Below are 13,836 nucleotides of genomic sequence, written 5' to 3'. Positions count from 1 at the left end.
TCATTTGCATAACTAATCTGGTATTTACATTCATCAATTGCTTCATTAATTAGGTCAGTGATCAAAGCAGGATTTCTCTATCACTCGGGAGGGGAAGAAAACATACATTTTGGTGGCTCTCTGCTACAGCTCTGCGCAGTAACAAAAAGAAATAAAAGCAGGGAGTTTGGCTGAGATCTAACGCATAATTTCTTATGGAGAGCCTGCTGAGAGATACTGCACTCTTATGTAACTCAGCAACATCATTATGAAGACAGTCATAGACGGCAGAGAGCCTCCATCTTTAGCCACTACCTCTGGCAGAACAGTCAGATCGCCCACGCCATCTACTGGTGGACAGATGGAGGGATTTTAACCACCACTAATGACCACCCAGGGGAGAGGGCCAGGGGCAGAGGAAAACTAACAGTACTTTCAGGGAATGGATTTGAGGCTTTTGAACACTGATGACATGTATGATCCAGCATTGGCCGGTATCATTAGTCATGTGAGACAAATCCAGGCTCTGGGACCCACAGTGCTGCTCTCCTGCTCTGCTGCTCCTTTGTCTGTGGTGATGTGTAATTTGTCTACCTTCCGCATTCATCTGACCTTCCTCTTGACAAGGCATCGTCTAAAAGACAGGTTTGTGTGCGCTGGGCATTTGTGGTATCTTGCTGACACACACAATGTGTAACCATCGAGCAGTGCTGAGGTCCCTGCTCCACTTCTCCAGTCTCTCATCTGCTGGCAGCACTACATCATAATCTGGAAACACCGAGCACAAGAAAGGGAAGGCACATAAATAGAAAGTGCTGACCCATCCTTTTTATATATTAGTAAAAAAAAAAAAGTGAGACTTGAATTATGAAATATATACAAAATTGAAAAAGGCATGATCAATTTGCTAGGCATGACTGGATTGAAAAATGAGTGTTGCCTTGCTTTAATTGCACATATTGAAGTTTTTACACCTCACTGAGTTAAGCGTCCTATTATTTCATGAGTTCACTCATTCTGTACAACCTGCTTAAAATAAATCTTCTACAAACACAGAGACTATAAATTATTGTGTTTAGGATTTTATAAGGCATTCTGGAAATTCCCTGACTGCAGTAACCACATATTATCCCATAAGTATCCCTGCAGTATTTACCTTTATTTTACTCTCTATGATCAAGATAATTTGATTTAGGCTTCTGCAATGTCCTGAAACGCTAAATTATTCTTTAAACTAGTGGTTTGTTTTACAATAATGTCTTACAAAGCTTTTTTTGTACAACCATTACTTAATTTTGTTCTTGCTTATCAGACATAACATAACTCCCTAAAGGAAACTGTTTCAGTAATTAGAGAGAGGAGAACATTTCCCCCTGATTTTCTCCTGCCCCTTCACTTTCACCTCACCCTCCAGAGAATATGGACCTGAGGTACTAATGCAAGTTTTTCAGCAGGCTGCCAATTAATCCATGTTGACCCCACGGGTCTGTCACTGCTCTTCAAATACTCAGGAGCCACCAGCTGCTTCTTGAGGTCTTAACCTCCATGGAACAGACCATTTCCGATGGTCACAGATTAATGGTGAAGATACTGATGTAATATAGGGTAAACAAAAAAGGGCACTGCAAGTAAAATGCATTCAGAATTTGTGTCTCCATTAAATCAAAGTTCAGCAGCAGTCAAAGTTCAATGACCAGTGCAGGGAGCGCAGGGAGCCAGCGCTCAGTTCCTACATAATATCAAGAGAGGCCCCTGTCACACACGAAACATGCTTTTTAAAACTTTGTAGCAAATGTGGGTTACAATTTCATGTATATGAAGACTGAATGTCACTATAGATAAAGGTTTTATGGAGCATTTGTTGCACCTATTGTGCAAAATGGAAAATCCGAAGTTAGTTTGTATTTTTGACAAGAGGAAAATAAAAGATTTTTTAGAAGGAAAAAAAGAATCATATGTTCTGTTCACTCAGTATTGCAGCATCTGTCAGCAACAGCAGCCATGACTAATCCAAGATGAAATGAGCTGGAGGGAGGGCACGAGGGCTATAGTAACTTCAAATGGAGAGGGAAGATAGCTCATACACATACACACAAATATTCGCTTGCGTTTACACAGAAATCCCTCTATGAGGCTCAGAGTGTGGAAGATTAAATTCCATTAAATTACCTGCTGTTGCAGTAAAAAAGAGGGGGGTGTCCTGATTGCACTTCCAGATTTATCTGTGAATTTTTTGATTAAATAAATTGCAGATATAGCGAGCTAGGAATGTTGATAGGACAGAAAGTGTGTCCCAACTAGACTTGAGTTCAGGCGCTGCTAGAGTGTTTGGAGACACTGGAGTTTCAAGTTGTGAAAATTTGAACTTAAAAGCAAGAAATGGCAAATCACAGATCAGGCAGCATTGTCCGTCACCACAGATTTAGTGATGGCTCTGTCCCAACAACAGGTTACAGCCTCCAATTCTCTAGTGTGCTTCTCAAATGTAATTGCCTGCTGTTGCTCTTATCAAACTCCTGACACTTTCATGTGGCGCATCCTTTCTCTACCCTACTATAACCCCTGGGGACCTCTTCAGAGTAAACAGAAATCACATGAACAATTGCAGTCTTTTTTGTTTATTCTTACTCTGGGAAAGCGTTTGTGAAGCAGCATCATGTGCAATGTCTCACATTCACAAAGCGAGAAACATTCACGCCATACAGCTGCCCAGCGCAAACCTGCTTCTCTTAGTATTGACTACTGAGCACCTTCAGCAATACAAGAGGAGGGTAGATGCCTTGTTGAAAGACAGCTCAACAGGAAAGATGCAGTAGGTTGACCAGTGTAGTTACACTAATGAGAGACTTAGGAAATGGTGTTTGCCACTGATATTATGTAAGTATGTTTGATATTCAATGACATCACCTCTATCTTACATTTATCTGTGAAACAAAGTGAAGTTTCAATAGATTTAGCTCTTTTGGAAATGTGGCTTTGTGCTCATTACTACCAATTTTGTTTTGTGTTCCTCTGACAAGAGCTTCTGTCTCCAGATAAAGATAGTCTGCCTTATTCTCTCTCTATAGTGAATTGGTTTTGGTTTCTGGTGCCAGTTTGTTGAGACACTTACAAAGTGACTGCACCACTCTTAAAGGCAGCAAATGCTTGTTGGGGTATTGTAAGTAAAGACTTTCAATTTTAGTGTCTAGTGTTTGAAAGTCTTTGCTAGATTAGACTTTTTCAGACTAAATACTATGCTCCGTGTGTGATTTTATCCAAAAGCTTGGGATTATATTTATGTAAGGATTGATACACACATATACCGTCTTCAGTGAAGAGAGACCAAAAGAGAGGACAGGTGAGGTAGAAGAGGAGCAGAGCGATAAAGCAGAAACGGCTTTGTGTGTTTGGGGGGCGTGCAGAGGACCAGGGGAGTAAATAAGAGTGTGGATGACAGCGATGCACCTCACTGTAATAAGTAAACACATCACAACCCCATGTGATTTATTGCAGGGCCAGGATGACATTTTCAGCTGCGGGACAAGGAGCCAGGGTCCTGCTTTTTGTTTTGTTTTTTTCTTTTTAACGTAGAAGACAAATCCTGCATTCTTATTCTCGCATTTCCCCAGTGAAGAAAGGGCAGTCTGCTTATCTGGCAAGAAGAGGAGAATCCAGCCGCTTCAGGCTGAAAGGAGGTAAGAGGTACGGTATTGGAAAATAGGGGTGGGAGGTTACAGTTTGATAAAGACCTGAGAAGTGCACCATGACAAGAATAATAAGTCGTTCCTGTCATTGATTCCTTTGTATGTATATTTATTATTTGGTTAAGGATTCCCACATCCTGCAAAGGGCACACTGAAGATGTAAAAAGAATCATGATTTTGCACCAAACACTTGTAGTTGCTTCGACTTGAAATTTTCCAACTGAATCTTTCCCGCTGTTACAAACTAGGATCATGGATCAGTCAACAGTCGGTACAAACATGTATCATAAAAAAACATTGGGCCTTGTAGTTTTTGTGCTTTAATAAAAGCTCTAAAATGCAAATTGAACAAAACACCAAATAATCTATTCTGATGTGAATCAGAGGACTTGTTTGTGTTACAGAGTTGGCCTTGCTTTAAAAAAAAAAAAAAAGTACTGAAACTGCTTTTTTAATTCAGACCTGGACTCAAAATAGTTAGAGAAGAAAGGTCTGGCAAAGCAGATCCCAAGTCAGCATTTCAGGGCTATTAAGCCTGCCAAGGAAAGCTCATACATAATAAAACTTTAAACTTAGAGGTGTTGACAAGTGCTAAAGTAGTCGACCGTCTCCATGCTGAGGTGTTTACATACAGTAGTATACTGTAAACTATATTTAGTAGCCTTCACATAAAATAAGAGGCTGCAGTGTCACTAAAAAGCCTCAGCGTGTACTGTCACCCTCACTTCCAGAGGAGCCATATTTGGCTGCATGCTATCACCTCATCATAGCTATGTGCTTATCTTTCACCAACAAAAGCAAAATGTGAGCTTATTGTCCTCAGACATACAGTGCAATTTATTGAATCTAGCAACAGATAAGACTTGCATTATCTGGATTTTAAAGTGAGAATAATACTTGCTATTCTATCACTTTTTTGAGATTATCTTTATGATAACAAAGAGGATTTTCCCATCCATGACTACAGTTGACACGAGATAAATGCATGCGTGAAAGGATTATGAGGATATGTGCTTAGACAGGTCTTAGGTAACAATTCTGGATACCAATAAAATCCCCTAGACCCCATTCTGCTCTATGGAAATGTGAAATCAATATCATTCAGACAAATTTTCCATGTCAAACATTTATGGAAGATTTGAAGGGAGTACCAGTGTCTTAGCATTAATTTTTCCATAAATAGACCCACAAGGGGGCAGTAATTTGTTGATTGTCATTGTAAGTTAAGATGTGACTGTAAGGGAGAGTTGAGTTCCGCTGCACCAGTAATGGGTAGAAACAATAAACATTCTTTATCATTAAACACTGACCATTTAGCCAGGCATGTTATTGACATGCAATTCCCCCATCAGTTTGTCTTATCACATGTAAGATAATAGTAGAAGACAGAGAAGAAGACAGCATGACCTCACCTCTATCAGGTCATGTGCATAGGTTTGACTGGCAGCCAGCATTTTATCTGCCTACAATGTGATCATCAGGAAAAGCCTGGGAAGTGTTTTAACCTGCCCACCTCAATCCGAAATGCCAGAACACTAAATCAGGCAGCCCAGAGCAAATATTCCAGTTGTTTTTTGGCTTGGCCTCTGCGGTGGGTTTGCACAGCACTCTCACTTGCTTTCTTTTCTCTGAAGCACTTTGGCATTGACCCCGCATAGCAGCATACATTACAGAAATACTCTGCTGCTCCGCTGGGCCAAGGCAGCATGTGTTTGTGAAATATTTATTACATACATTTTACAATGAGAAACACATCCCTGTTTCACCTATAGTGCTGTAGAGCAAGGCACCAAACCCTTCAGTGAAGCTGCACTGGGGCCAACAGTAGAAGACTGTGTTTGGAGTGAACAGCCTTTAGGTATGACTGCATGTGACTGAAGCAGGGCGTTATTGCAAAAGAGCACATGTTCTCAGCACAACCCTCCCAGGATAAATAAAGGTTTAAAAAAACACACTTAAGCATTGGCCTCTGACTGCAGTATATGTAACAGAGATATTCTGTCATCCTGTTGGGACTATCCAGCAACTATTAGTTTAAGATTGATTCCACATGTCCTTATTTTGGGTCTTAAATCAATGTGAAATTAGATTTTTATATTATAACTTCAGTAGATAATCTCAGTTGTGGCTTGTTTTGTGGTGAATTTTATTTCTTTACTCTAATCATTCTGAATGATAAACATTAGACGCTTTCAATCCCTCCAGGTAGCATAAGAATTTGGGTTCTCCCCAAAGTGTGAGAGGGTGTGAAGGCACTTATATTCCCACACTCACCATCCTAACCTCTGATGTTAAACGAGACATGGTTTTAAAGGTGGAATTTCAGGAAGAAGCTCCACATTCAACACCTGACCGAAATGATTAAGATGCTTCCAATTTCCGAACAAATTCTCTCCTTGTGTAACTTGGTTCCATGTGATATTTTAGATTTTTATCCATCAGAAAACAAGATTCCAATAGTCTTAGTGCTGACCATTGGTGTGAAATTTCTGAGCCTATAAAATGTAATCAGTTCTGAAGGCCTTGGATCAAAATGAATAATGATATCTGGCCAAGGAGGCTAGTTCTCCTTTTAGAAACACAGCCTCTTGGAGGAGATAAGGGGAAAGAAAATAGTTGTTTCGCTATTCTCTTATCAGTGAGAACTGCATAATGTAATCTGACTCAATGGCGTATCAGATCAATCACTCTGTCCGGTGAGGAGGGAGGGAGAGAGAGGGAGAGAAAGAAAGGAGGTGAGAGACTTTACAGAAGTAGAAAAAAAACTTCAGTGAAAACGTTCTTTCTGGACAGAATAATAAGTGCATTTTTATGTGATACATTTTTCTGCCCCTTATTGCCATTTAATATAACACAATGCAGTGATTCAACTTATACCTAATGAGCTTTTATATTTCCTGTCACATATATTCACACAGTACAGGGTTTTGCATGGAATTAATACAATTGGGTTTGTATGAGCAGTGACAACCATTATTTTACAAAAACCCAAATGTTATCAACAGAAAATGTAAGAAATAGTGCAGTTGCAGTGCACCAACTCCACATACATTTTTTTTTATTTTAATTGATTATTAGATAGACAAGGAATGGATTAAACAGTGTAAAATGCAATTCTTAGCATTTTTTTTGCAAAATACTACAAACACTAGTAACTAAGTGTTATTTTGTACACCAACGGTAGCACACCATTTAATGTTGTGTGATTTAAAGCATGTAATACAGCAGCAACAACTTTGTGATTTAGTGATATAAGATATAGTCTATTAATGGAGTCCTCCATCACTCCCTTTGCCTGTGTTGCAATTGCAGCCTCTCTGGTTTGTTTACGTAGCCGGTCTGCACATGTACAGCTGAGTAGAGGGACTGAAACTGGGCTGAGTTTGTGATTATTGTAACAGTGGAAAGACTAACAAAGATGGTTTTTGTGAGTTTTATTTTGTTTCTGTCCACTTTGAATGAAGTTATGATGTTACAATGAAATGCAAGGTAAAATTACCATTGCTGTCTCTGTATGGCAAACGATAGCAATATTACAGTTGTTTCTAGTTAAACAAAAGTTCTGTCTCTGTCAGAATCATTTCCTTAACGTTTTCAGACACTTTGAATGTCAGTAGCAAAAACAAGCACTTTTAGAGGACATACTTTGACAGGCGCATTTGTCCTTAACATTTACAGTGTCTCCATTGCAGCCCTTTTCACAAATATTCTCGCATCTAACTCAATGAAATAAGGGTTTATTTCCCATTGGTGTTTGTTGGATAGACTGTGGAAAGACTAAATAGATACATTTTTGGTGAGTTTGAATCTGTCCCATTGTTTTGGTCTGAGATATTGGTGCTCTTGTGTGACATCTAGTGACAAGTGAATTTTGTATATACAACCTTTTAACAACATCAGTTAGTTAGTTAGTTAGTTAGTTAGTTAGTTTTTGGATTTGGAGTAGTTTACATTAAAGCAACCAAAGCTAATGTTACCCATGGTAGTAGTTGTCAAACATGTCCGTTAGTCCATAAGAAGCCTTTTCTCTTTCAACATTTAAAGTGAAAATATAGTTACGGTAGAATGAAATATCAGCTAGAAACATTAAACAGTCACCTGGAGAAAGTTTTCACCATGGAGTTTAAATGCCCCTGTCTGAAATCAAGCACCCATTGTTTCAGAAATTAAAAAGAATTTCCAGTGGTTAATCTGCTCTCCACACAGATCATCACACTAATGGCATAATAACATTACCATGCCCTCTAAGAGATAATTCACTCCACACCTTCACAAATCCACGCTTTTCCATTATATGTATACATTATTCTGAATGTGGGTGTATTTGAGTGTGCCCCTTTGTGTCTGTTCAGAGGAGGGCTTTTGATGACTCTTTCTCCTTGAACAATATCAAGCAGAGGTGTGAGATGATTTCAGATTCAGCCTGTTGTCTGTCTCTATGCCCTGTATCCCGGCTCAGCCAGCATCTGATTACCAGGACCTTGTTGTGTTGTCTAGAGAATGTAACAAAGAGGGGAGGAGATAGTTGAGAGAAAGGGAGTGAGAACAGAGGATGGGTAGTTCTCTGGGATATGGAGACAACAGCACACAACACATCTGTGGAGATGACTCTCTGGGGACCAGCTGTGGATTTCTGGAGCTAATTGAATAGGCTGCTCCAACAAATTTACAGGCTCTCTTTTCTTTGGGAGACACATGACAATGGAATTCTCCTTCTTGCATCACTCGCCCCCACCCACACCACCTTACCCATCTTGACTTTGTTTTCCCTCTTTTCCTTTTTGCTCGATATCTCCCGGCAGTCATCCTGGTGCATAGTGTGTGCTAGAGGTGCCCACAGACAAGCGCTAGGCGTTTACTATGCCAGTCACTTCCTTCCATCTCCATGTCCCTGAGAGACCTAATTGATATTCCAAACCAGAGTTGGAGCTGCATCCCGGGCTCACCTTAGTCATTAGTGGGCCCCACAGGGCTGTTTGCATTATAATCTCTGATTTAGATTGTGTGTTGCCTCCGTGTCCTTCCCTCGAGGTTGAGATGTGTGTGCAAAAGGCCACCGCTGTAGGGGATCCAAGCTTAAATCAGCCCCTGTCTCTGAAGTCTGCATCTGAGACGAGGGTTACAGGTCGTGAACTCACACTTAAACAGACAGATCAGATGAGCAGATTAATATCCCCCCGAGTTCTGTCACAATGTGTGAGGAGTGAACACCACCATCTAAAGGTCCATCTGGACATTTGTATGGTAACGAGGGAAGTGAAAGTGTTCATTACTCATGAAATCTGGCTTATTTATGGAAGGAGCATGAGAGGAATAATAAAGCTTTGGGGTGTTCAAATGCATACTATCCACTGTATTATTCATGTATGGATGTATGAGCCAGGTATGTGTGTGTGTTAATTCATATCAGGGCTTTGCTCAATTGCATGTTTTTTTATGCTACACTCAGTTTCATCAATGTAACATACACATCAGCAACAGACAAGCACAGATATCTGGCAGATATATCACTTTTGGTTCCCTTGACTAACCTCACCCAGAGTTTAACATTTATCACATCACGTCCCCCCTAATGTCACAACACTGTGGGCCATTGTCAAAGCTATGTACCTGTTAGGCAATTATCTCTCTGTCCTCCCTTCCCATCCTTACCCCCTGATTTCCACCACCCATCTCCTAGGTACCCTGTATTTTGAAGGTTCTGTGAACTTGGTGCCTTAATTACAGATAGAGTTAGGTAATACATATGTCCGTCTTCAAGCAAATATGTTGCCTGTTTAAGTAGAGTAGTAGTGACATATGACATTTTTATACATCAAAATGTATACATTTGGTGTATAAAACAGATTCCTACATCTTCATGTGTTGTTTCTCCTACATTTACACCTCCTTGATTATCCAATTGATTATCCAGAATCTAAATGATGTAAGCAGCTGTGTTTTGTCGAAAATGGTCCCTCTGAGAACAATCAAGACCATCATTGCCCTTATACCTTAATATAATGAAAATACCATATGCTATAACACTGCAGGTTTTCAGCCCAGCACATGCAAAATTATATATTGCTTTAATGTATACTATGACACAAGTGGTGTTGTCTAACAAGATCCTTCACTGCAGGCGTTTAGTTTTTAATGTATCTTGTAATGTTGAACTTTAGTCATTACACTTATTCACAGCATGCATTTAGGACCTCATAACTGAGTCCTGTTGTTGTGTAATTACATTTTTAAATATTACTAATATGCACAGAGAAAAGAAAACTTCCAAGAAAAATTATAATTTGCTGAACTACATTCAGGGTATATAATAATCCTTCTCTTAGTGTATTTTTAAAATGAAGGTGACAAGGGTCATTTTGATGTTGAGCTAAGAAGGAAAAACATATTTAAATTATCCTGAGCCAAGAACAGAGTGCAGGTGCCTGATGACTCTCCTTGAATGAAAATTAAATTAATGGAAAGCAGGTGGGTACTTCAAAGGCTGACTGCTCCAACAGTATGACCAAATGTGCTTGCAATCGCCAACCTCAGCTGTTGTCTCTGCCATGTCAAAGTGGAAGTTAGGATTGTGAATGGAAGTAATTACTTTGAATTAGAGACAATGTAGAGTAAAGCAGATGAAAGACAAGGGATGCGTTCCTCCGGAGTCACCAGTTTTGTAATATTACAGGGTCAAACTACCAGTCTCTCTTTATGACTGTTACAATCACAAAGTGCCTACTTGCTTTGACTTTGTATTGTCATTTTGGCGTCCATGTTTCTGTTTTTATAACTTAGCAATAGTGCTAAGTCAGTGGAACATAATGTCTCCTGGATTGTTACACTTACTGCTTTCACTGTACAATAAACTCAAGTTACTGCAGCTGTGTCTGAATAATTTAACTGACCTATTTTAACACCTACATGACAAATGCTTCTAAACAACAAAGGCACATTCCTTAATGTTTGGATTTAATAATAATACAAAAAATGAACCAAAAAATTATTTGCAAAACTTTTTGGAAACGTTCCACAGAAAATGCAGCGACAGCAATCTTTTAATGTTTCTACAGCAGATGATAGACGAGAAGGGAAGCTGTAGGACAACAAAATGCTGAATGTGTCAAATTCTTCACAGACTTCAGGAAGTGGTTTATCATAATGTCTGACAATGAACACACAAATTTAGCCATCACAGAAGTCTCAGTTTTTAAAAACATGTTTGCTGAACCGTAGCTACTTTGTTCCATACTAAATCCTTAAAATGTATTGGTGCAGGATAGGAGCTGTTATACATTGGCAGCCAATCTGGCTTATGCAGTTTTTCTGCATGTTCTTCATCTCGCTTTCATTTGTATATCAGACAATTTCCTTTTGGAATAAGGAAGGCTCAAAAAAGTATATCGCAAAATGCAACTCTTGCAACATCTGACAGCTGCAAAGTTGAAAGATTTTTTTTCTTGTAAGAAAGAACGATTTTTTTGGTCTCCCATAATTATGAGATTTCTTCTCTTTATGTGCTCTCGTGTTGACAGCTGTCAAAATTAGCATGAAATTTGCACAAAACATGTTTCCATGGAGAACAAGCTTCTCTTTTGACAGAAGAAAATTGGTATCTGGCCTGATTAAAAAATCGTTCATCGTTTTGTTAGAAAAAGGTAAAGTTTTAATTTACAAAACCAGGATGAAGTTTGGTTTGAAACATATTGTGTTTGTTTGTGCTTGTTATATCATTGCCCAATATACTATATTGAATAGAATTCTGAACTAAAAACACTGATAAGTTTGTTGTATCATCACCTATGAGAACTTCTATCTACAATGACTCGGAGGATGAATGTAGTTCAAAGAATAAGAGCATTGCTAGCTCTGTGCAGCTAAAGGTTGCTCTCAGCAGGATGCCTACTCCCTGGGCTTTCCTCCTGTGCCGCATAGTCACCCAGATCAATGTGTTCTTTCACCGAACTTCACAGAGTACATGGTGTTTCCAGCAGACAGGAGACACACACAGCAGTCACACAAAAACAACCAACCTTGCCTCACAACTTAGACTAATCTCTGTGGTATGTCTCAGTGACAGGATTTCAAGTCATTCTAAGGCTCGATGTTGCTCTGCCTCTTTAAAGCAACAATTTCTGTCTGTGAGGGAAAATCCCCTGGGATCAATCTGTAATTAAGAAAAAAACCCTCAAGCTGAATATAATAAAAAAAAAAAGTCTAAGGGCATGTAATACAAGGAGATGAAAATAAGACTGATCCAAAAGATAGATAGAACCCTGGCTTTCTATCTAAGCACTAAACAAGTGTAAGCTCAGAGGAATCTGACACTGTCCTTCCACAAGGAATTTCTCCATTTTGTCACTTTGAAGTAAAAACCCCTAATAAGGTATCACAGCAAAAACATCCAAACACGCTGTAGTGAAAAGAAAATACTTTTAAAAAAAGAAGATATAGTTCACCGCCCTGTCACTTGGCAGTAGTATAGATGGTAGTGGTGATGTACTGATGGTAAAATGTAATGCCGAACATACAGTACAAGCATAGACGTAGTCTTGTTGACCTTTTAGAAATTATTATTTTGATCTAATAATTATCCTTCACAGCAACTTAAAGTTTGATCTTGGATGCATTTTTCACAAATTATTACATTGTTAACTGATTAATAAGCTGTTGACTGACAAAAATAAATCTACTTGTGTTAACATAGAAATTTACAATGTAAAGTCAAAAATGTTTGCTCTTCAGTCATGAATATATTAACTTTTTTAAATGTGTTTTGAGTCATTGTAGTATGAGGAAACAGTACATAATATATCTGTAGACCCAGATGGGATGTAATGTACAGTAAAGTGCAGCATAGTAGTAATGCTATAATATCCATATGCTTCACTCTCATGGCCAATCATTCCCCCCAAAGACTTACTCACTACATTCTATTGTGCAGAAATTATACTGATGGATCTCTTTGCAGTACATTTGCCTGTTTGTGGGAGAAGACAAAATTTGAAATCAGCATGTGTGCATCAGGTTGTTTTTCTAGATCATGTTTCAGAGAGGCAGAGTGAATGTTGACTGCTACACCCTGGAGGAATGTTGTCCTTTCTTTGGTCTGTGGCTCATTGTGGCCATTGCCTATGCAAGCCATGCCAAGTAAAATACCTTGTAAACTGCTGACTTTGATAACGGGGAGAAATCTGATTCTTTCTGCATGCACTCCATCAAGGCAAGCAGTTACCAAGCTGTTTCAAATCCCACATGAATGTGTTTACTAATGACTTGCCTCTCAGAACATTTGTGTAAATGAGGGTCTTGGAGTGCAACAGTGCTTTGATACTACTCACAGACAACAGCACGCACAGTGTTATCTTGTTGGGGAGCTTTGCATGTATGCATGTCTTTTGTGCATTCAGTGTACTACAAGCAACAAGAGGAATGAGGGGTGGAGAGAGGTGGTGTTTGTGTGTGTGTGTGTGTGTGTGTGTGTGTGTGTGTGTGTGTGTGTGTGTGTGTGTGTGTGTGTGTGTGTGTGTGGGAGGAGGGCTTTGAACACTTTCCTAATTGACCTCAGTTTGATATTTCTTAGGGTGGGGTGGACAGAGCACATTTCCCAACATATCCACCACATGAACAGGGAATTGTGCTGGAGGGTCAACATTATTTTGTTTATGTGGTCACATTGCATATTACCACACAGTATATCAGTATATACTGATTATTTGTTAATTATGCAAACAACACACACAATGACTTCTTGTATGTCAACAGTGCTTTATATCATATCCTACAGCAGTATTCAGTTAGAAAGAACCTGTTGTGTATTTGGTGGATTGCGTCACTGAATCTTTGAGACAGGATGCCCCTGTTACCAATTAGGTAATTTCACATCTTCACATAGTTATTTTACTTTTTAAAGGTTTAAAGGCAAAACAACGCAACAGGCCTTTGAAACACCTGTGGAAAATGTTAGGCACATTGTCCCTATCTATGCTTGTACAACATGAGAAAATGACTTAGGCCATTGAAAGCGAGATGTGTTATATGTCTGAATGCCTTTGCAGATGGTAATGTTGATTCTGGAAGCCTCATGGAGCCCTGGCTGCTGCAGGCCAGGAAACATCACTAGCACTAGGGCCATGTGGGACCTCTCCTTAAAAAAAAAGTTAGAGATTTTTTCACAGCCCATTGTAAG

Source organism: Dicentrarchus labrax, unplaced genomic scaffold (genome assembly GCF_905237075.1).
Source record: "Dicentrarchus labrax unplaced genomic scaffold, dlabrax2021, whole genome shotgun sequence".
NCBI classification, from domain to species: Eukaryota; Metazoa; Chordata; class Actinopteri; family Moronidae; genus Dicentrarchus; species Dicentrarchus labrax.
The sequence above is the reverse complement of the archived record's forward strand: the minus strand, read 5'-3'. Positions refer to the sequence as shown.